We start from the raw sequence: 24,950 nt of genomic DNA, 5'->3' as shown, positions 1-24,950 counted from the left end.
ACCAGTGAGGCAGGGAGGGGGCACAGGAGGGGGCACAGAACCCACCCCTGGCACTAGGAAATCAGTCCGACTCGAGATGCGGAGAGACCGAGAAGAGGGATTGAGAGCTGGGAGAAGTGACAATATTGAACAGCTGAACCCCTTACGAGAGATGCCATTTGGGAACGAACGGACCGGGTTCGTAGTACAACCTTTAAATTCTGGGGATATCTGGCAACTCCGTAACGAACTATCCCGTCTACTGGACGACCCCATCAGTGTGGGAATACAACTGGACCAATTTCTGGGGCCCAATATATACACATGGGCTGAACCGCAGGCCATGATGAGAATACTATGTAATTACGATGAAATTGTTATGATCCGGAATAGTGCAATGGCCATTTGGGATAGGGAGCATCAGGACGGCCCTCAGCGTGGAGAGCAAAAGTACCCCTTAGAGGACCCCCGGTGGGATCATATCGACGCGGGGGGGGGGGGGGGCGGGCCAATATGACAGATCTCAGAAGCCTTATAATCAGGGGGATCCAAACCTGCGTGCCCAAACAGTGGAATTTAGCGAAAGCATTCGAAGTTGGACAGAAAAAGGATGAATCCCCGCGTGAGTTTTTAGACCATTTGCGGGAGTCCATGCGAAACTATTTAGGTTTGGACCCCGATGGGGAAATAGGCAAGGGCATGCTTAAGGTGCACTTTGTGACTAAGTCATGGCCTGACATTCAGAAGAAATTACATAAAGTGGAGGATTGGGCTGAAAAAGATGTTGCAGAATTATTCCGGGAAGCACAGAAGGTGTACGTTCAGAGGAATGTAATAAGGGAGAAACATAAGACTAAAATGATGGTGGCAGCCGTATGGGAAGTTTGTAAGTCCACCGGAATGGGGGAGGGAGGTTATGGGGTCGAAAGAGGAATGTCGAAGGAAAGTTGGAGAGGGAGAGAAGCGAGACGGGGCAGAAGTGAGAGAGGAGGATCTTATGGAATTGAGCGGCCTCAGGTGGCCGGATGTTACCATTGCGGGAAACTGGGACACTTCAAAAGGGATTGTCCCGAGTTTAAAAGGGAAAGAGAAGGGATGTATGAAATGGAGCGTGAACAAATGGATGAGGGAAGTCAGGGGAGGATCGGACAAACGTGCGAATTGTACGCCTTGCACCGGGCTCTGAGGAATTTAAAGGGAATAGCCGGGACAACCTACACTGACTCTAAGTATGCCTTTGGGGTAGTACATACCTTTGGGAAGATCTGGAAGGAAAGGGGAATGATAAATAGTAGAGGAAAGGAGTTGGTCCACGAGAAACTAGTAGCCATGATCTTGGAGGATTTGTTGCTGCCACAAGAGATTGCTGTAGTACATGTGAAAGGGCACCAGAAAGACGATAAAATAGAGACCTTGGGGAATCAATTGGCAGATGAAGATGAATAAAAAAGGGAATGTAAGTCCTTTTATAGATCTAGGTCGTTCAATCAATCCTTTATCAAACAGCAGGCTGCCTTTCTATGTTTACTTCCAATGTATACAATGTCACATCTATCCACATTGCTCTTGATCTCCCGCATATTTACCCATCCACTCCACTTGTCTCAATCACCTTGGAGTTATTTTACATCTGCCTCACCCACTCACAATCCTACATTGTTTAGAGCCATCATCAGGCTTGGAAATATTACATGTGAGTCCCTCAAACCCGTGTTTGATCAGGATTGTGAACAGCTGGGGCCAAGCACCCAACCCTGTGACAGCCTATGAGTCTAATCCTCCAAAAATATTATTTTATTCCGATTCACTATTTCCTATCAGTTCTCTAATTCTAAAATCATGTCCATATACTAGCCCCAATCCCATAGAATGATTTTACAAACTAGAATTGGAACTTTATCAAAAGCCATTCTGAAAATCCGAATGCATCACATCCATTACTTCTATATAATTTAAGTACCAATCATTTTCTCGAATATAATTCCCATTTCATAAATCTATGTTAACTTTGTCTCTGTCCATTACTTCACTCCCAATCATTTCTCCAAAACCATTTATTTCCTAATTCCATTCTGTTCATTGTTTTTCTCACCAGACTGAGGTTTCCTTCTCTTGTTAGGAAGCTATTTTTGTTTTGTTTTCTCCTGTGAAGACAGAACTGAAGTAGTTGCTTCCTCATTCTGCCATTTCCCTGTTCTGCATTCTCGGGTTTCAGACTGGAAAGGAAGCTGCACTTGTTTTCGTTAACCTTTCCCATTGACATTCTTTTAGAAGATGTTCCAATTCATTCTTATAACCCTTGTTCATATACTCTTCAGAAATACATCAATTCCTGTCATAAGGTTAATTGATCTTCCACAGCCACAGAAGCACAGACTCTGTACCATCTGAAATCCAGCTCAATCTGCATTAGTCCCACTTTCCTTCACGAGGCCCATAGCTGTGAATGTTATGGCACTTCCAGTCCTCCTCCAAGTCCTGTTTAACGATTGTGAGTTTACCCGTGACAACAGGAAGTGCATTGCAGTTCCCAACATCCTCTGGGTGAAAAACAATCCTCAAAACCTCTTTAACCCTCAAATTCTTTACTTTAAAAATGTATTCCTTTGTTCTTGACCCTTGGACTAAAAGGAACAAGTGCTGTCTATCCTCCCTGTCCATGCCTCTCGTAATCTTATCCTTCTGAATCACATCCCCATGAGCCTTCTCTGCTTCAGAGCAAACAACCCAAGCTTACCCAGTTGCTCTTGATAGCTGATACGTTCCATCCCAGGGAACATCCTAGTAAATCTCCTCTTCCTGTGCAATCCTGAAATGCACACAGTATTCCTCTGTGGTCTAACCAAAGTCCCAAATAGCTCGTATAATCTATGGCTCAATGAAGAATGGTTATGTCTATGGTCCCATATGCCTTCTTGAGTAACCTCATAACCTTTCAAATCAGGGATCTCTGGAGAAGCAACCTTTGAGCTTCCTCACATGCTGCCATTCATTGTGTATGCCCCTGTCTGCTTCCTTCTTCCAAAGTACATTCCCTCATATTTATCAGGATTATAGCCTATCTGTCAATGATCTGCCATCTGACCATTCCATCTATATCTTTCTGTAACATAAGACCTTCCTCTTAACTGTCAACCACCAGCCAATTTTGGTGTCAAATGCAAACTTATTCATCACAGTCCGCACAAACTAACACCCCCCCCCCCCACACCCCCTCCACATTCACATCTACATCATGAGTACCACAAATAATATGGGACACAGCACTGATTGCTGTGGTACACCCACTGGACACTGGTCTCCAGTCACACAGGTGGCCTTCTACCACCACCCTCTGTCTCCTGCCACGATGACAATTTTGGATGTAACTTGCCAAGACACCATGAGACTTTACTTTGTTTATCAATTTCCCATGTGGAGTTTTCTCATGATCTTGCTAAGAATCAAGATGAACAGCTTTCTCAAAAATAAGTCACTCAAATCCGTTAGGCAAGACTACCCTCTGATAAAATTCATGCTGTCTCTCTCTGATCAAACCTTGCCTCTCCAAATGAAGATCGATTTTCTCCTTCCCAGCTTTTTCCAATGGTTTCTCTGACACTGATCTGATATTCGCTGGTTGAAAGTTGCCTGGTCTATCTCCAGCACCCTTCCTGTGATGTGGAACCACACCAGCTGTTCTCTATCCCTCTGGCACCACATCTGTGACAAAAGTTGACTTAAAACTTTTGGTCAGGCCTTTTCCTCTGTTGGCTCTCCCACAGTGTCCTGAGACACAAGTCATTCAGACTAGGGGATTTGACCAAATGCATACCAACTAAAACCATCAACCCCTGCCTGCATTTTATACCAATCTGCTGAAGAGCTTCATAGTCCACATTCTTGAAATCTGTACTTGCATCCTCTTTCTCCAAAGTAAAACAGATATGAAGCGCTCATGTAAGTATCTGCCAATGTTCATCAGCTTCACACACAGATTGCCTTGTTTGGTTTTAATGGGCCCTAATTGCTCCCTGGTTCTCTGTTCTGTTTGATGTGCATGTGGAATATTTTGGGATTCTTCCTCATCTTGCCTGCCAGCATTTCTCCATGTCTCTGTGTTAGTTGGGCTTCTCTGCCTGGATCATGCCTCATTCTTTTGAATCTCTCAATAGCACAGGCCATGTTTCCTCATCAGACAACTTTCCCTCCTGAGGAATTAATCTGGAGAATCTCCATTGTAGTTCATCTGTACTCAGCACGTTCTTCCTCAGATCAGGAGACCAGAACATAACACTCCAGATACAGTCTCGCCAACACTCTCTGCAACTGGTGCAGGATGTCTTCCTTCAATATTCCAAATCCCTTTCAATGAAGGCAAACCTAACTTTTACTTTTCCATTTGCACATGTTCTTGCCAATGCTCTCACCTTTAACTTTATTTGCCAACTCACTGTGTGAGGTCTTCAAAAATCATCCGGAATACACTTCAAATACTTTGAAAAACATTTCTCAGTAATGATTTCCCTTTCATTAATGCATAATCTTTCTCCCCAATTTTCCTGTTACATTCTAAATATCTAAGATCATATTCTTTATCATAGAATCTAACAGATTCCTGACTGTGGATAACAAGTTACCAGATCTGTAGGTCGCCAATCTCCCTCTTCTTCCCTTCACAAGTAGTCAGATTAAGTTCATAACATTCCGGTTATCCAAGGGTTTTGGTCTGAAGCATTGATTTTCCTGTTCCTTGGAGGCTGTCTGACCTGTTCTGCTGTTCCAGCTTCACATTTGTTGACTCTGACTTCCAACATCTGCAGTGCATACTGTCTCCCACATTAATCACCTTCCACTTACCCAGAATGGACTCCTGCCTTTGCAAATGACCAGAGCAAAACCCAATGCTGTCCAATGCAATCAATGCTTCTATTGCTGCTTCCTCCGGAATTCTGATATGAAGTACATTTCATCTATCAGACTTATCAATGCTCAATCCAGCTTTATTTCCAAATCCTACCTCCTCCCTGATACGAAGGGTTTTATTTTCTTTATTTGCACAAGACCCACGGTCACTTGGTGTTTCTGGGGGATTTTCTGGATCTTCCTCCATGAAAACAGACACAAAGTAGTTGTTTATTTTCCCAGTAATTTCCCTGTTCTCTACAATAATTTATCCTGTCCACACATTCACTGGTCCACATTGGACTTTGCTTTCACTTCCCTTTCTAATATCGATTGAAGCTTTTTGTCCATTTGTTTGTTCCTTGTTTGCATTCACGTTCTCCTTTTGATTTCCCGAGCAGTTTCTTGGTCCTCCTTTGCTGGGTTCTAAATTGCTCTGAATTCACTGTCATAAAATGACACCTGATATTTTAATTAGCCTCTTCCTTTAATGTAATAATAAATATTAATGTTTTAAAAACAGTTCACATCACAGAAGATGATGTTCTGGAGGTTTTAGGGAATATAAAGATGGATTAATCTCTGGCACCTGGTCTAATGCATCCCACTCAGATATACACAGTAAGGGAGGGAATTACAGGGCCCCTTGCAAAATGTTTTCATCATCTATACTACAAGTGAGGTGCCTGGTGACTGGACAGTGTCTAATATTGTGCCTTTATTTCAGGAGGGTTGTAAGGAGAACTAGTGACCTGTGAGACTGACATCTGTTGTTGTTAAATTGTTGAAGGTGAGCTCAAAAGCTAAGATTTTTGGATATTTATGGAGGCAGAATTTGATTCAGGATAGTTAGCATCCATTTGTATGAGGAAAATCGTGTCTTGCAAATGTAATTGAGCTTTTTGAAGAAGTTACCTAAAAGATGGATGAGGGCAGAGCAGTAGATGTTGTATACTTGGACTTTAGTAAAGTCTTTGAACAGGTTCCACAAAGTAGACTAATTAATCGAGTTAGATCGCAAGGGATTCAGAGTGATCTTGCCACTTGGATACAAAACTGGCTTAATGTCAGGGGACAGAGTGACGGCAGAGGATTGTTCTCCCATAGAGGGCAGTGTGTAGGGAGTCTGCACTCTGCTGCTGCTGTCCTTGGAAAATAGATGCTGAGTTGTTGCAACTGAGAGCAGCTGAGTCGGTTGAGGCCTAGAACATGAAGTCTCTAGCACTGCAGCCTGCCTGCCTGGAAGCACTTGAACCTGGGATTCTTTGATCCTTTTACTGCCTTTGTAAGCCTGGTGGCCTGTATTTTTCCTCAGTGAGTTGAAGACTGCTGTAATTGCACCTCCTATGCAGGGGAGAAAATGCTGAGGATTGGGGCCTACAGCCTGGGCCTTAGGTACTGCAGCTTGGAGGGGACCAAACTTGGGACTTGCTGTCACTGCTGCTGCTGCCCTGAGAAGCCTGAGGGTCTGCAATTCTATTCACCGGTGCCTGGAAGATTTGTTTCTGGAGCCTGGATGACTTCTTCAGTTTGGGGATTCTGGCATGGACACTAATTTCTTGGAGGGGGGAGAGGGAGCTGAACACTTACAGTGAGTGGCTGTATGTTGGAGTCCTGGAACTATTTGGAGCCTGGACCATCTCCTTTTGGCTGCTGCTTTGTGACTGTAACCTATTTGCTGCCAGGGACTAGTGCTCTGGGCACTGGGGAGCAATTGCTTTGCACCTGTGGTTTGGGTAGCAGGTCAGGGCATGGTTGCCAGGGTGACTGGACTGACAGGTCAAGCCTGACAGGACTCTCTCAGTTTCCTTTACTGTCTATTTGTGTGTGGGGAGGTGTTTGTCTAGGTTGTGAGGGGCGATGGTAATCACAGGACTCTGTAAAACAACACCGAGGGTGGGGCCCAGTCATTCCTACATGGGGGTGGATGCATCTTTCACCTCCCCCACCAGCCCCTCCCGGGGCATCGTCACCCTTTCCTTATTTAACAAACCAGCTCGGGATGAAATGTTACATTCACCCCAACCTGACCATTAAGACCTGTCAGCGGCCTTGATGGGGCTAGTCTGGTTCCCCACCATTGTCGCTGCATCAAAGATTTATGGGAAGGCAGTGTTCTTCCTGAAGACTGAGCAGGTGGTGCAACCCACCCTGGAGAAGGGCCTTACTGTCACTACGATGGTATTGCCTGTTGACCCTCTGGAGGTAATTTCCCAGAGGGTCATTTTGTTGAACATCCTGCCCTTTTTTCCATTTGATTTACTTCCATCACACCTTTGCCAGCTCGGGGAGATGTTTTCAGGGATGGGGTCAGTACTGCTTGGTCTAAAGGAGGTCTTTGCTTACCTGGCATTCTGGTCAGTGAAGGCTATGCGGTGTCATGCCTGCAAGGAGGTGGGACTGCTCTGGAGGAATTGGCCTGCCTTGAGGACCGCTGCCAAGTTGGAGAATGGAATACAGTCTTTGCAGGATGCAGGATGTGTGGATGTATAGGCAAGGTGTTTATGATAGACATTGGCGTCCAGTCTATCCCATGAAATATAAACAGAAATGTCAATAAAGGGAAATGAGAAGTCAGAGAATCAGGGTGTTTGTGTGTGTGTGCCTGTTTGTCTGTATGAGACTGTGTATGTGTGTTTGTGAGAGTCTGTGTGTGTGTGTGTGTGTGACCGTGTATCTCCGTCTATGTGTGTGAGTCTTTGTGGTGTATCTGTCTCTGTCTGTCTCTGTCTGTCAGTGTGTATCTGTGTTTGTCAGTGTGTCTGAGTGTGTGCCTGTGTGTGTGTGTCTCTGTCTGTGTGTGTGTGTCTCTGTCTGTGTGTGTATGTCTCTGTGTTTATGTATGTCTGTGTGTGTCTCTGTGTTTATGTATGTCTATCTGTGTCTGTGTTTATGCATGTCTATCTGTGTCTGTGTTTGCATATGTCTATCTGTGTCTGTATGTGTGTATGTCTATCTGTGTCTGTATGTGTGTATGTCTGTCTGTGTCTGTGTGTGTGCATATCTGTGTGTGTGCGTGTCTGTGTGTGTGCATGTCTGCGTGTCTATCTGTGTATGTGTGTTTATCTGCCTGTGTAAGTGTGTGTGTCTGTGTGTGTGTTTGTGTGTCTCTGTGTGTGTGTCCACACACACACACTTACACAGACACACACACTCTCAGACACACACACTCTCAGACACACACACACACACACATTCACACACTGGGACTCGATTCCCCTCACTGACCTCTGCACTGGGACTCGAGTCCCAGTGCGGAGGCCAGTGAGTTAAATGGGCAGTTAAGAAGGCAGATAGGAAACATGTATTTACCCTTTGAGGCAGAGATTATCAGAGCAGGGAGGGTCCTGTTGGCGCTCTACAGCCATTTGGATAGGCCACAGTTGGAGTGTTGTGTGCAGTTCTGGTCACTGCACCATGGGATGGATGTGATTGCACTGGAGGGAGGGTAAAGGACATTCACCAGAACAGGCTTGGGCTGCAGCAGTTTCGCTGTGAAGGGGGAGGCTGGATAAGCTCAGGCTGCTTTCTTTAGAGCAGAGATCGAGGTATATAAGACCAAAGGAGATGTGGACAGGGTGAATGGAAAGCAGTTTTCCCCCTTAGTCAGAAGGCAATTAACAAGATGGTGTAATTTTAAGCTGAATGGCAAATGGTTTAGAGAGGACATGCCACCCAGAGGATAGGGGCCTGCGCTTCATCGTCCAGGAGGGGAGTTGAGGTAGAAATCCTCAAAACCGTCACAAAGTACTTGGATATGCACTGAAATGTCAAAACATTCAAGACCATGGACGAAGTGCTGGGGACTGAGACTTGTGCTGCTTTTCATGTAATTTTGGAGGTACAAACTCGATGGACCAAACGGGACATTTATCCCGAATGATGCCATCATGGTATTAACTTGAATGTAAGGTTCTGATTTTTGTTTTGAGAAAATGCGACCGAGTGGAAGTTCCAGCTGTCGGTGTGGTCGGTATCAGCTTCAGGTTCTGTATGAGAGTGCTCATTCACAGAGAGAATTTCCCAAAGCAGTCGTGTAACTGAATTAACAAGGAAAGCTGTGGGATAACAGGGAGCAGTGGAACAGCTCTCAAGGAGCTCGACAACATGAGGTATTGAATGTCTGAATAACCTCAGCAGAATGAAGGTCATCACTGAAAAGGATATCAAAAGATATTCAGATATTGATGGGATTGATAGTGAGTGAAATATTGCAAGTATTGTTGTTGAAGACAAATTGGAATGAACATTTGAGACCTAACAGGATCAGATTAATGTAGTCTTTTGAGTATTCAAATACAGACTTAAATCTCAATGATATCATATCATTAAAATAAATGTGTTGTAATTAATTGTTTGTTCAAAATGATATAAAAATTTGAAGATGTAATCACGGTTTCCCAGTGGAGATACCACACAGTATAAAATAAAGTCTCTGGAAGTGTGTCAGCTCCATCTCCGAGAGAATTCTCTGATTCCAACAGATTGCCAGCAGCAGGAAGGGAAAGAAACAACAAAATGCATCTTCTCAGAGAAAGGGTGGATCAGGTGTTTGACACCATCCTCGCTGTGGTTGGTGTTCCTGGTAAGTCTTGTAACAACTTAGCTCATACAAAACTCTGCATTGAATCATCCTTATTCCTGTGGCCATTCCCCTCAACAATAAGTAGACCATTTTGGATACTGTTGGGAGGGGTGACTTACCAGGGGAAAGCTGAGGCGCACCTGCTGCTCAGAAAGGAAGGGGGAAGAGGAGCAGAGCAGTAGTCATTGGGGACTCGATATATAGGGGGACAGATAGGAGGTTCTGTGGTTCTCTGAGCGACTCATGGTTGGTGTGTTGCCTCCCGATTGCCAGGGTCCGCGATGTCACTGATCGTGTTTTTGGGATCTTTCGGGTGGAGGGAGAGCAGCCCCAAGTCATGGACCACATTGGCACCAATGACATAGGTCGGAAGAGAGATGGGGACTTGAGGCAGAAATTCAGGGAGCTAGAATGGAAGCTTAGAGCTAGGACAAACAGAGTTGTTTTCTCTGGTTTGCTGCCCGTGCCACGTGCTAGTGAGGTGAGGAACAGGGAGAGAAAGGAGTTGAACACGTGGCTACAGGAATAGTGCAGGAGGGAGAGTTTCGGGTTTTTCGATAATTGGAGCTCTTTCTGGGGTTGGTGGGACCTCTACAAGCAGGATGGTCTTCATCTAAACCAGAGGGGTACCAATGTCCTGGGTGGGAAATTCGCTAAAGTGATTAAGGTGGATGTAAGCTAATACAGCAGGGGGATGGGAACCAAAATTGTAGGAGAGGTACAGAAGAGGATGAGAGTAGGGAGTTCCCAAATCAAGTACCTGACACTGGCGAGCGAGAACCTGGATTGAAGTGTGCGTACTTCAACGAGAGGAGCATCCGAAATAAAGTGGCAGCGTGGGCTGGTACCTGGGACTTCGATGTTGTGGCCATTACGGAGACATGGATAGAGCAGGGACAGGAAAGGCTGTTGCAGGTTCCGGGATTCAGATGTTTCAGTAAGAACAGAGAAGATGGTAAAAGAGGGAGAGGTGTGGCTTGTTGATCAGGGACAATATTACAGTTGTAGAAAGGATATTTGGGGACTCATTAACTGATGTAGTATGGGCTGAGGTTAGAAACAGGAAAGGAGAAGTCACCAAGCTGAGAGTTTTCTATAGGCCTCCGAATACTCCTAGAGATGTAGAGGAAATGATAGCAAAGATGATTCTCGACTGGAGTGAGAGAGGCAGGGTAGTTGTCATGGGGGACTTCGACTATCCAAATATTGACTGGGATCACTACAGTACGAGTATTATAGATGGGTCAGTTTTTGTCCAGTGTGTGCAGGAGGGATTCCTGACACGGTATGTAGACAGGCCTACAAGGGGCAAAGCCACTTTAGATTTAGTACAGGGTAACGAGCCTGGCCAGGAGCTAGATTTGGAAGTAAGTGAGCACTTTGGAGACAGCAATCACAATTCTGTCAGGTTTACTTTAGTGATGGAAAGGGATAGGTGTGCTCCACCGAGCAAGAGTTACATCTGGGGGAAGGGAAATTACGATGCAATTAGGGAAGATTTAGGAAGCGTAGAATGGGGAAAGAAACTGCAGGGGATGAGCACATTAAAAATGTGGAGCTTATTCAAGGAAAAGCTCCTGTGTGTCCTAGATAAGTATGTACCTGTCAGGCAGGGAAGAAGATATAGAGCACTTGAGCTGTGGTTTACTGTGGTGAAAGAGTTAAAATTATGTCCCAATACATGTGTGAATCTAAGGTGTTGCTTAGTCCCGTGTGAACCTTCTTATCTGTATGTAACCAGTATGGAATGTGTTTTTTAGCCTTGCTCTGCTGTTCACATGAATGTTTATCTCGAAAAGAGTATATCAGCTGGAAAAGTCTCCAGTTTGGTGAGTCTGCTCCGGGGTTACGTTTAACCGCCGAGCGTGGGTTGTTGGCAACCGCTCTACGAGAACTGACGGCTCCCAGTTCCGGTAACATGTAGAGTGAGTATAAGCCAGACCCGGGAGTCTGCTCCGGGGTTACGTTTAACCGCCGAGCGTGGGTTGCTGGCAACCGCTCTACGAGAACTGACGGCTCCCAGTTCCGGTAACATGTAGAGTGAGTATAAGCCAGACCCGGGAGTCTGCTCCGGGGTTACGTTTAACCGCCGAGCGTGGGTTGTTGGCAACCGCTCTACGAGAACTGACGGCTCCCAGTTCCGGTTACATGTAGAGTGAGTATAAGCCAGACCCGTTGTAAGTATGAGACCTGGTTGTGGCGACGCTGCGGGGAATAAAATGCTCATATTCTAGCAGACTCGCCTCTTGGCTGTTTGTTCTGTGTCAGACTACTCTCCTACAAACCTGACCTTGAGAATTTTTTAAAACATTTACTAAGGAAGTGGAATCCCTGGTCAAGAAGAAGAAGGCGGCTTATGTTAGGACAAAATGTGAAAACTCAATTAGGGCACTTGAGGATTACAAGGAAGTCAGGAAAGACCTAAAAAGAGAGCTCAGAAGATCCAGGAGGGGACATGAGAAATTGTTGGTGGATAGGATCAGGATTATCCTTAAGGCTTTCCATAGGTATGTCAGGAATAAAAGAATGACGAGTGTTAAATTAGGGCCAATCAAACATAATAGTGTGAAGTTGTGTGTGGAGTCAGAGGAGATAGGGGCAGCATGAAATAAATATTTTTCGACAGTGTTCACTATAGAAAATGAAAATGTTGGTGAGGAAGATACAGAGATACTTGCATCTAGACTAGAGGAGATTGAGGTTCACAAGGAAGAGGTATTAGAAATACTGCAGAGTGTGAAAATAGACAAGTCTCCTGGGCCGGATGGGATCTATCCTAGGATCCTCCGGGAAGCAAGGGAAGAGATTGCCGAGCCTTTGATATTGATCTTCAAATCACCATTGGGTCTACAGGAATAGTGCCTGAGGACTGGAGGATAGCAAATATGGTTCCCTAGTTCAAAAAGGGTAGTAGAGACAACTCTGGTAATTACTGACCAGTGAGTCTAACTTCAGCTGTTGGTAAAGTGGTGGAAAAGGTTATAAGAGACAGGATTTATAACCATCTAGAAAAGAATAATCTGATCAGGACAGTCAGCACGGTTTTGTGAAGGGTAAGTCGTGCCTAACGAATCTTATTGACTTTTTTGACAAAGTGACCAAAAGATAGATGAGATTAAACTGGTTGATGTGGTGTATATGGATTTCAGCAAGGCATTCGATAAGGTTCTCCACAGTAGGCTATTATACAAAATGCGGAGGAATGGGATTGTGGGAGACATAGCAGTTTGAATCAGTAATTGGCTTGCTGAAAGAAAACAGAGGGTTGTAGTTGATGGAACATGTTCATCTTGGTGTCCAGTTACTAGCAGTGTACTGCAAGGGTCGGTATTGGGTTCACTGCTGTTGGTCATTTTTATAAATGACCTGGATGAGGGCTTAGAAGGGTGGGTTAGTAAATTTGCGGGCGACACTAAGGGCAGTGGAGTTGTGGATAGTGAAGAAGGATGAAGTAGGTTGCAGAGAGACATAGATAGGATGCAGAGCTGGGCTGAGAGGTGGCAATGGAGTTTAATGTGGACAAGTGTGGATGGCGTAATCGGAATGGTACTGGGCTAATGGTAAGATTCTTGGGAGTGCAGATGAGCAGAGAGATCTCGGTGTCCATGTACACAGATCCATGAAAGTTGCCACCCAGATTGATAGGGATGTTAAGAAGGCCTTTATTAATAGAGGGGATGCTTTGGCCTTTATTAATAGAGGGATTGAGCTCCGGAACCAGGACGTTGTGCTGCAGCTGTACAACGCTCTGGTACAGCCACACTTGGAGTATTGTGTACAGTTCTGGTCACCGCATTATAAGAAGGATGTGGAAGCTTTGGAAAGGGTGCAGAGGAGATTTACTGGGATGTTGCCTGGTATGGAAGGAATGTCTTACGAGGAAAGGCTGAGGGCCTTGAGGCTGTTCTCATTAGACAAAAAGGCTGGAAGGTGACTTAATAAGACATACAAGGTAATCAGAGGGTTAAATAGGGTGGACAGAGAGAGCCTTTTTCCAAGTATGGGAACGGCAAACACATGGGGACACAAGTTTAAAGTGAGGGGAGATAGGTATAAGACAGATGTCAGAGGTAGTTTCTTTACTCAGAGGGTAGTAAGGGTCTCGAATGCTTTGCCTGCAATGGTAGTAGATTCGCCAAGTTTAAGTGCATTTAAGTCGTCATTGGACAGGCATATGGACGTACATGGAATAGTGTCGGTGGGTTGGGCTTCAGATGAGCATGACAGGGCGGCGCAACATCGAGGGCCGAAGGGCCTGTACTGCGCTGCAATGTTCTATGCTCTATCAACAACTGATAATAATATATTTTCGTTTAGGAAGGCAAATCCCACTGTCAGATAATAGTGTCCTTACTGACTGAGTTTAAAGTTTGTCAGTTAGGAGGGTCCTCAGCATTGTGTTTTTCTAAAATGTGCAGAATGGGTTTAGACAGAGACCACATTAATGGAGTTTGGCTGATCACCGGCCCCTGGCTAGTTTTGGAAGACCACCCTCTCTCTGTGGTAGTTCACAGTCTGCTATCGGTCAGATGGGTTTTGTAACAACCCACCTCTCAGTGACACCTGGTGTTTCCCATTCCTTGATGGAAAGGGATTGTGTTGGTGGATCTTGCTCAGGCAGCTCGCTCCAAATGGGAGCCCAGATAAAGCAGGGCAATGGGTGGGTTCAGCAGGTCATTAGGAATGAGGAGACTATGGGGGCTGCAGATAGAGCATGGTGCTGGAAAAGGCACAGCAGGTCAGGCAGCATCTCAGGAGGAAGAAAGTAGAGGTCTCAAGCAGGGCTCTTCTTCAGGACAGTTAGAGTGACCAAAGTTGCATGAATTCAGGTTTTATTTGCTGAGGGCTATGTTGTACAAACTTGGACAGGTGGAGGAGTTGGGTCAAATGTTGAAGTCTTCCTGATTGTAGTGTGTATCCAACTTGGTACAATGTGATTGGATTTGCTGCTGAACACCTTCATGGTTCAGATGGTCAGGATGTTCAATCCTGTGCACGAGGGAGAGATTCAATGCCTTATCATTTGTTCGTCCATAATATAGAACCCAGCCTTCCTGGACATTGTGGAGTGATTAAATGCCCTCTCTTGCAGTTCATACAGTGTGGATATAGAATTCTGGAGGCAAACTGAACTATGGAGACTCCAAAACCGAATACAGAAATTTTGCGATCAATATCCATGTTAGGTGTCTGATGTTCTTTGTTTTCCTAATACCAGGTGTCTTTGTGTGAATGCTGGGGACTTAGGGGAAATGTCAGCCAGTTAGACTAACCTGTAAAGCAGCTGCTGACCCAAAACCACCTTGAGTATATGACCGTGTTTCTGTGAGTAATCTGCTGCTCATGTTCTCCTATATCCTTTAAAAGTGCAAATGATTAATTTAGAGAGATGTGGTTCAGATTCTTTAAGCTTCATATGACATGGAACAACAATTATCTTTGTGTCATTACTTACAGTCTGGGCTCAGGCACAAAAAAACTTTGATTAATAACTTAAAACCTTTTTTTTTTCTCTTACAGTAAGTCTAGTGGTGATTGTAAACTTAGCTTGGGGCAAATGTGGCCTTTCTACATGCAGCACTCACTATCTGGTGGCTATGACAGTGTCAGATCTACTGTTCATTGTTTTTTGTATCATCCTTCACCGATTTCAACGTTATTATTATCCACCGTGTTTCCTGCAAATCACTCCTGTTTGTACCATTCTCTATGTCCTCAACCGCTTGACCATTGATTGTTCTGTGTGGTTCACCATTGCTTTTTCCTTTGATCGATTTGTTGCCATTTGTTTACATGAGATGAAAACTAAGTATTGCACAGGGAAAACTGCAACCAGGGTTCTAGCAACAATCTGCATCTTCTTTTGTTTAAAGAACATTTCAAATGCCTTTGTATATAGACCTGGAAAGATGATCAACAATGTTCCATGGTACTGTTATACCTGGTCTGGTTATTATAATGATCCTCGGTGGATAGGTTTTAGATATTTTGAGACTTTTTTAACACCATTGTTCCCATTCACTTTTATTCTCTTTATCAACATTCTGACTGTCAGACATATCTTCGAGGCCATTAAGGTGCGGAAGGAACTGAGAGGTCAGAGAAAAACACAGAATGATCCAGAGGTGGAGAGCAGGAAGAATTCTGTGATTGTATTCTTTGCCATATCTGCCAGCTTCATACTTCTCTGGTTGTTGCATATTTTATATTTCTTTAATGCTGGTTATTCCTTGGATAAAGTTTCTTTTCGTCTCTTTGGTCAGATTGGATACATGCTGAGGAACTTCAGTTGCTGCACAAATGCCCTTATTTATGTGGTGACACAGAAACATTTCAGAGACCAGTTAAAGTACGCCATGACATATCCAGTTATAAAAATAATTCAATTGGTGAATCAATCAAAGTAACTCAGAGCCAACATTAGGTGCAGCAGAGAACGGAACGAGGAGTCCACGTGAGGAATGGACCGAAAGGAGAAGGAGGAGCAGCAACATGATAACACTCCTTTCCTCATGGGCAAGGAATGACTCCATCTGAGGGGCAAAATGACAGAGACTGGAGGTGTAAAGCCAGTGTAAAGTGCTGTTAGTAATCAGCAACAATTAGTAGGAAGTGGAACAACACAAGCAAAACCAAGAGATGAATTACATACACACAAAAGTAACATTCATATCAAGTAATCTGTTCTCAGTGAATGAAGTGGGTAGAAAAATAAATGATATGGAGGTAGGTGAGTATTAGATGAGATGAGATTAGATTGCTCAGAGTATGGAAGCAGGCCATTTGTCCCAACAAGTCCACACTGACCCTCTGAAGAGTAACCCACCCAGACCCATTCCCCTATATTTGCTGCTGACGAATGCACCTAACACTGTGGGCAATTTAGCATTACCAATTCACCTGACCTGCACATCTTTGGATTGTGGGAGGAAACTGATGAAACCCACGCAGGCACAGGGAGAATGTGCAAACCCCACACAGACAGTTACCTGAGGCAGGAATGTAATCTTTCACTGCAGGCCAGAGAGGGAAATGCAACGACAGGCTCCTGTTCACTCTTCCTCACTGAATACTCTGACACACACGTCTGGGCAAATTAACACAAAAACATGAGAAGTTTAAAAGAGGAAATAACATAGTGTCAGGTCTCTGTGTCTTTGAATTGCACATTTATATTCAACAATAGCAAACTTAGTTTCCATTCAATTCCTCACGGTGAAAATAGAACACAGAACAATACAGCGCAGGAGAGGTCATTCAGCCCTCGATGGTGGTGAGTATACTATTGTTGCAGGCAGGATTTTCCATGCCCCTCCTACTCTCTGAGTAAAGAAACTACCTCGGACATCTGTCCCATATCTATCACCCCTCAATTTAAAGTTATGTCCCCTCGTATGAGCCATTGCCATCTCAGGAAAAAGGCTCTCACTGTCTACCTTATCTAACTCTCTGATTATCTTATACGTCTCAATTAGGTCGCCTCTCAACCTTCTTGTCTCGAATGTAAACAAGTCCCCCAGCCTTTCCTCATAAGACCTTCCCTCCATACCAGGCAATCCTAGTAAATCTTGTCTGAAACCTTTCCAAAGGTTTCACGTCCTTCCTATAATGCAGTGACCAAAACTGTACACAGTACTCCAAGTGCAGTTGCACCAGAGTTTTGTACAGCTGCAACATGACCTCGTGGCTCCAAAACCCAATCCCTCTACCAATAAAACCTCACACACTGTATGCCTTCTTTAAACCTAAACGTGGGTGGCAACTTTCAGGGGTCTTTGTATGGACACTGAGATCTTTGCCCATCTACGCTCCCAATAATCTTATCATTAGGCCAGTACTCTTTATTCCTGTTACTCCTTCCAAAGTAAATCACCTCACACATTCCCACAGTAAACTCCATTTGCCACCTCTCAGCCCAGTTCTGCAGTTTATCTATGTCCCTCTGTAACCTGTAACATTGTTCGGCATTGTCCACTACTCCATCGCCGTTAGTGGTATCCGCAAATTTATTAATGCATCCTTCTGTGCCCTGTTCCAGGTCATTTATAAAATGACAAACAGCAATGGACCCAACACAGATCCTTGCAGTACACCAGGATGAACATTTACCATCAACCACCACCCTCTGTCTTCTTTCAGCTCACCAATTTCTGATCCAACCCACTAAATTACCTTCAATCCCATGCTTCCATAGTTTTTTGAACTAGCCTACCCTGGGGAACCTTATCAAACGCCTGACTGAAATCCATATACACCACATCAACAGTTTTACCCTCCTCCATCAGTTTGGTCACCTTCTCAGTTTGGGCGGCACGATGGCTCAGTGGTTCGTGCTGCTGCCTCACAGCACCAGGGTCCTAGGTTTGATTCCAGCCTTGGGTGACTGTGTGGAGTTTGCACATTCTCCCCGTGTCTGCGTGGGTTTCCTCCATGTGCTCCGGTTTCCTCCCACAGGTCCAAAGATGTGCAGGTCAGGTGAATTGGCCATGCTAAAATACCCATAATGTTAGGTGCATTAGCCAGACGGAAATGGGACTGAGTGGGTTACTCTTTGGAGGGTCGGTGTGGACTTGTTGGGCCAAAGGGTCTATTTGCACACTGTAGGGAATCTAATCAATAACTCTCCAAAGTTCCATAACAATACAACAGCAAATAAAACAGTAATTGCTACTCCTGGAATTCGAGGAAATCACCTCAAACACCTAAAACAACCTCAAAAATGGAGCAACTGTCACAGCCAGAAATCTTAGCAGCACTTATACACTTAATAGTAAGGTCCGAGGGAGTGTTGCTGAACAAAAAGACCTTGGAGTGCAGGTTCATAGCTCTTTGAATGTGGAGTCACAGGTAGATAGGATAGTGAAGGCGACGTTTGTTATGCCTCCCTTTATTGGTCAAGAGTATTCAGTACAGGGGTTGGGAGGCCATGTTGCAGCTGTACAGGACATTGGTTAGGCCACTTTAGGAATATTGGGTGCAATTCTGGTCTCCTTCCTTTTGGAAAGATATTGTACTGGAAAAGGTTCAGAGAAGATTTACAAGGATATTGCCAGGTTTGGAGGATTTTTTAGATTAGATTACATTACAGTGTGGAAACAGGCCCTTCGGCCCAACAAGTCCACACCGACCCGCCGAAGCGCAACCCACCCATACCCCTACATTTACCCCTTAAATAACACTACGGGCAATTTAGCATGGCCAATTCACCTGACCGGCACATCTTTGGACTGTGGGAGGAAACCGGAGCACCCGGAGGAAACCCACGCAGACACGGGGAGAAAGTGCAAACTCCACACAGTCGCCCGAGGAGGGAATTGAACCCGGGTCTCAGGCGCTGTGAGGCAGCAGTGCTAATCAATGGATACAGCAGGTTATTATGGAGTAAAAAGTGAGGGTCAGCCGAGATGGCTTTGACCATCTTGTGGGTTTTTATCAGTCAGTGGATGTGTGGGGTCATGACATTGGTGAGGACAGATCACTGGGTTAATGCGAGTTTCCATTGTGTGAGATTAATGTCTGCAGTTAACATTTTCAAACTTACTCTATGGTGTAATTCCTCAACTGAGGAAAGAAACTCTGTCTGTAGCTCACAGACACTCTGCATTATCCAGAGATTGATTGTAATGTTGTGTACTGTTGATCCAGATCTCCAGGAATCACTCTGATCATGGAATTGTACTGAATGGGGATCATAAACCTCAGGCTGGAACCTCATGTTGCTAAGAGGATGTGTCATTGTGGAATTGTACAGAGTGTGGGTAACTGCTCAGATATGAACTTCTGAGCCAGTATTCTTGTTTTTCTGTGGGTATCTGTAAATATAGTATTGGAGTAAATGTGGAGCACTAATAGCAGAATACCCGTGAGGTATATCTCAGACTATAAATTGTAATTGTTTGTGAGGAACTGAATGCAATGGAATGTCTGACTGCAGTGGGAAATAGAATGATAACTTATTTGAAACCATGTGATGCTTTATTTTTATTATATTTATCATTTCTGATCTGTTCACAAATGGAGCCATGAATGTAGCTTGGAAATGTGATGGATTGCATGTGGGAAAATATTCTCAGTTGGGTGGATATGTTTGGTCCAAAGTTTCCAAAGTTAAATGATCCGCTGGAGATAAACAAATATAAGTCAACAATGTGGAGCTGGAGAAGCACAGCAGGTCAGTCTGCATTGGAGGAGCAGGGAAGTCGATGATGTTTTGGGCTGGGATCCTTCATTGGGACGAGGGAGGGAAGGGGACGGGAGCTCAGAAATAAATGGGGAGTAGGGCTGGGGGAAGGGCAGGTGAGATGGTGATAGGTGGATGCAGGTGGGGGTAATTGTGATTGGTTCATGGAAGGGGGTGGAGTGGACACGTGAATAGGAGGATGGACATACAGGAATAAAAAAATATTAATAGGAATAAAAATATCTGTTTCAACAAATAACTGAGTTTAGTATCTGCAATATTGTGACTATGATTAATAATTGAGTTTGAGAGTATGTCAGAGAATTAACAGTACAGAATGCAGAATGTGGGCCATTAAATAGAGAAAATCTTGAATGAGACATTTGACTTAAGACATTACGACTCGATTTTGCCCAGCATATTTAATGTCACTAACAGAACTCACAAATCCAATTTCTCGAGTTGCGGGCATTTGTCTTCTTTTCGTATGATAATGACAAATATTCTGACTTTGTCGGTTGTCCCGACTATGTCACACATTGCCCATTTTTTATTCCCAGCCGCTTCCAAAGAAGCAAGTGTTAACTCTAAAGTGTGACAAACTCAGGACTGTTTGAATTGCATTTACAGAATATCTGTTCCTTAATCAGATCTTAATCAGATCATACGACACCAACTTATAGTTCAACAGCCAAAAGAGAAAATGCTGGAAAATCTCAGCAGGTCTGGCAGCATCTGTAAGGAGAGAAATGAGCTGACATTTCAAGTCTAACTGGCCCTTTGTCAAAGCTTTGATGCTGCCAGACCTGCTGAGATTTTCCAGCATTTTCTCTTTTGGTTTCAGATTCCAGCATCCGCAGTAATTTGCTTTTATAGTTCAACAGGTTTATTTAGAAGCACAGGTAGTCAATCCTTTATTCAAAATCCTGAAATCCGAAAAGCTCCCAAATCCAAAGTTCCTTTTGTGAAGATTTTTCTCATTCACAAAGTTGTTTGGCGTGCAAACAGTTAACCCAACTCCATAACCACTCAACCCACATCACTCAGATGTAATGTGGGGGCATGACCCAGCACTGGCTGGCATCAATTCTGTCTCAGGGCCTGTAATACTCACCAATGAGACTGCTGTTCAGTACAATTTTTAAAAATTTCACAATTAAACAGTCACTTATTTTGAAATGCAAAAACTTCCGAATTCCAAAAACCAACTGGTCCCGAGGGTTCAGATAAAGGATTGTCTACCTGTAGTAGCTTTCGGAACACCTCTCCTTCATCAGGTAGCTCATGGGGCAGGTTCATAAGACACAGAATTTAGAGCACAAGATCATAGTGTCATGCAACTGATACAATATATTGAAGAAATCTAGATTGCTGTTAAGTCTTTCTTTTAGAAAGGATTGCGGGTTTTAGTTCATTAATATGTAAATTCCAGAATTTCTTTCAAGTCATATTCCCGAGATAACTTAAGGTTTTACAAAAAAATTGACAATACTGCTCAGACAATGCATTAAATGTGTGAGGTTAGAGACGATCTGTATTCCATCCTTGAGTCAGACTGGTTCTAGTTCCAACGTAGGAACTTATAAAATGTTACATGGATTAACTGCCTGCATTCACTGCCTGCAAGTTATGTGCTTTTTGAGCAAAATAAATTGTATCTGCAAATACAATTCAGCCCATTGACTTAAATGTCTGTGTGTGTACATGTGAGGGAGAGAGGAGGGTGTGTGTATGTGCATGCATGTGTCTGCATGTGTGTGTGTAAGGGAGTGTGTGTGCGCGCGAGTGTGTGTGTATGCTTGATAGACTGTGAGTGTGACGGAGTATAACCTATGAGAGGGTGTGCAAGTGGGGATTATATGTGTGTGTGGCTGAGAGACAGAATATGTATGTGAGTGGGTCAATGTGAGTGTATGTGCATATAAGAATGTGTGTGTATGTGTGCGTATATTGTAGTGGAGTCAACTGTAGTGGAACATGAACCCCAGATCCCGTTGAGGCCATCCTCATGGGTATCAAATGTGGCTATCGAACACTCCACCTCTAAACACTCCACTCAATATTTTTTGGGGGAAGCAGAAGTTGTTTCTTCTCTTTCACAGGTTACTGTGACTGGCAGGAGTTTCCTATAAGACCACAACATCCACAAGAAGACATCTGGGATCAATAAAGTAGAGAATGGGAGACACCTGACATGGACATTAACTGCAAAATGTTTGCATTCAGTTTTGGAGTCTCCACAGCTCAGATTGCCTCCAGAATTTTATATCCACACTTTATGAAGGACAGTACAAGATATGGAATCACTTCACAGTAACCAGAAATGGATGCCCTCAACATTATGGACAGGTGAATGATTGGACATTGAGTCACTCCCTCATGCACAGGACTGAACATACTGACAATCAGAACTTTGAAGGTATTCAGCAGTGAATCCAACCACCATGTCCCAGGTTAGATTGCACCAAAATTAAAAGAAGTGCTTTTAAAAAAAAATCTGCACAGTGTAGAAACAAGTCCTTCAGCCCAACAAGTCCACACCAACTCTCTGAAGAGCGTCCCACTCAAACACCTGCCTCTCAATCCCAGTAATGCTGTGTTTCCCATGGCCAATCCACCGACCCTGCACATTTTTGGACTGTGTAAGGAGACCAGAGCACCCAGATGAAACTGATACAGACCCAGGAAGAATGTGTAATCAGCACACAGTCACCAGAAGCTGGGATTGAACCTGTCTTCTTGGTGCTGCAAGACAGCAGTGCTAACCACTGAGCCACCATGCCACCCAACTTCCAATATTTGTGATGGAATTCCTCCACATGTTCAAGCCTTTAAACCACAGTCTTCACACCCAATAAAATCTGACTCCATGTAACATAGTTCATTGCATCTTTCCAGTTTAGAAATCAGATACTTTATCTGGGATTCAGTAAAGCTTCTTACCTGATGTCCAGGTTCATGCACCCAACCTTCTCTCCTAGTCCCTCTCCCTGTGAATGGAAATCCCCCTCCCAGATTTGGAGCACACACTAGGGCTAGGAGTCTTCATGGTTTAACTAGCACTCTCCATGGAGATCACCAGAATTACACCACAATTTTGTTCTAGGAGAGCAAACATAGAATAGCCTTTATTGTCACATTTACACGGTGAGTACAGTGAGGAGTTTATACCTCACCAATTACAGTACCGACTGAGATACAAAAGTAAAAGTTCAGGACAGCAGACCACGCTGGCAGCTAGTTTTCAGTTCGCACCAGTGACACACAATGCCGGGAAGCCGCTATGCAAGGAGGCTGCTACGCCAGACTAGACCGTTGCCATATTACCCCGGGAGGCTGTTGCACCAGGCAGGGAGGTCACTGTGCTGTAAGGCTACTGTACCAGGTCAGGAGGATGCCACACTGAGAGGCCACTGCGCTAGGATGGGAGGATGGCACGCCATGCTGAAAGGCTGCTGCGCTAGGCTGGGAGGCCCTTGCAACAGGCCAGGAGGATGTCACGCCTCACCGGAATGCTGCTATGGGAACCATAAGGCTGCCCACAACATGCCAGGAAGCTGTTGGGCCAGGCCAAGAGACCGTGAGAGGAGGCTTCTGTGCCAGGCCAAGAGTCATCACCAAAGGGTGCACATCATCTCTGCTGGCAAGGACTTTTGCTCCCCAGAGGACGGGAGTGGTTGCCAGAGGCTGGGAATCATCTCTACAGGCAAGGAATCATTGCTCACCAGCGGCCAGGAAGAAAAGGACAGGAAAAGAGAAAGAAGAACACGTGGCGCAGATGAGTTCTGGCTGGAACATCCTACTCCACTGCCTTTTTGGAGCATGGTATCAGGGACTGCTGCTGTGGATCCAGTCCAATGTCAAAGATTAGGGGAGATGATGATGTTTTGGTCTTGTGAGACAATGAGTTCAGAGAACAAGGGGAGCTGGGTTCGATATCCCCAATGGCAGATGGTGAATTCAATACAAATCTAGACTTAACAGTCTAATGGTGACCACTAAACTGTTATCAGTTGTCAGGAAAAAAGAATCCCATCTCCTTCACAAATGTCTTTCAGAGAAGGAAAGCTTTCATTCTAACACAGTCTGGTCTACATGGGACTACAGTGTGTCGGAAATATGCCTTTAAGAGAGATTTATTTTGTCCTGTTTCTCTTGAAGAGAGCTATTGTCAACTAATGGTGAGGTGTCTGATCCTTGGAAAGCAGAGTAAATAGCTTTGATATTTTTAAAATTTACACAACATCCTGAGTGGATGGAGTCAGGCTCACAAACTCCCAAAGTTTTAGATTCTGCTATCTGTTGTTGAACTTGGTGTTTTGGAATTAAAACTGTCAATAGAGCTCTCTCTCTGCTGCTACAAAATAATCTTGAGGGTTCTTTCAGTATTTCAGTTTGCTGCGTTAGAATGAGAAGACCGCAATGAGAATCACACTGTTTTGCTGAATTTGCTTTTGCTTTTGTGTTTATGGATGAGTTAAAACACAAATTACTTTGTCTCTGGTCAATAATATAAAATAGAATGCATCTGCAAATACAATTCTGCAAATGCAAATTCACTCATTGACTTATGTGTGTGTGTGTGTGTGTGAGAGAGAGAAAGAGAGTGTGTGTGTGTTGGGGGAGAGGAACAGAGAGTTAGTGTGTGGGGGAGAGGAACAGATGTTGTGGTCTTATAGGAAACTCCTGCCAGTCACAGTAACCTCTGAAAGAGAAGAAACAACTTCTACTTTCCCCCAAAAATATTGAGTATATTAATATTGTTAATATTGAGTATATTAACATGTTTCTGGGAGTGATTTGCTCCTGATGCATTTCCCTATGTGTCTCTAGAAGGGCAATTGTTTGATTTGAGAGGTGTTACTATAATGGTTCAGATGATAAGACACAGAGCAACAATTATCTTTGTGCTAAAATACATCATGCATAGAGAATATTTGACCAGTAACTTTGTCTCTTTTTTTTCCTTTCTCTCTCTCACAGTTAGTCCAGCAGCAATTCTAATCTTGTCTGTGGGAAAGTGTGGTCGTTCGACATGCACCACTCGCTATCTGGTAACCATGGCAGTGTCTGATCTACTGTACGTTACTTTTGATATCATGCTTCATAAGTTTACTTACTATTATTATCCATGGTGCCTTCTGGACATGACTCTTGTTTGTAGCGCCATCTATGCCCTGAGCTGCTTGACAGTTGATTGTTCTGTTTGGTTCACTGTCACTTTTTCTTTTGATCGATTTGTTGCTATTTGTATTCATCAGATGACATCTCAGTATTGCACAGAGAAAACTGTAATGAGGGTTCTAGCAATAATCTGAATTT

At 44.1% G+C, this 24,950-nt stretch overlaps 1 long non-coding RNA gene across 1 annotated transcript in view; it reads right to left on the bottom strand.

Annotated features, from left to right (window-relative positions):
* Window positions 1–22,689, bottom strand: part of LOC148136113 (uncharacterized) — a 52,468-nt gene extending 29,779 nt beyond the window's left edge. The window contains exons 1-2 of the long non-coding RNA XR_015754670.1: window positions 22,572–22,689; window positions 16,438–16,535 (exon numbers count right to left, since the gene is read on the bottom strand). This is a non-coding gene — a long non-coding RNA (uncharacterized LOC148136113). The remainder of the gene's footprint in view (window positions 1–16,437; window positions 16,536–22,571) is intronic.
* Window positions 22,690–24,950: the final 2,261 nt, after the last annotated feature.

Source organism: Chiloscyllium plagiosum, unplaced genomic scaffold (assembly GCF_037043375.1).
Source record: "Chiloscyllium plagiosum isolate Xiang-an unplaced genomic scaffold, Cpla_swu_hap1 HiC_scaffold_47, whole genome shotgun sequence".
NCBI lineage: Eukaryota > Metazoa > Chordata > Chondrichthyes > Orectolobiformes > Hemiscylliidae > Chiloscyllium > Chiloscyllium plagiosum.
The sequence above is the reverse complement of the archived record's forward strand: the minus strand, read 5'-3'. Positions and strand labels throughout refer to the sequence as shown.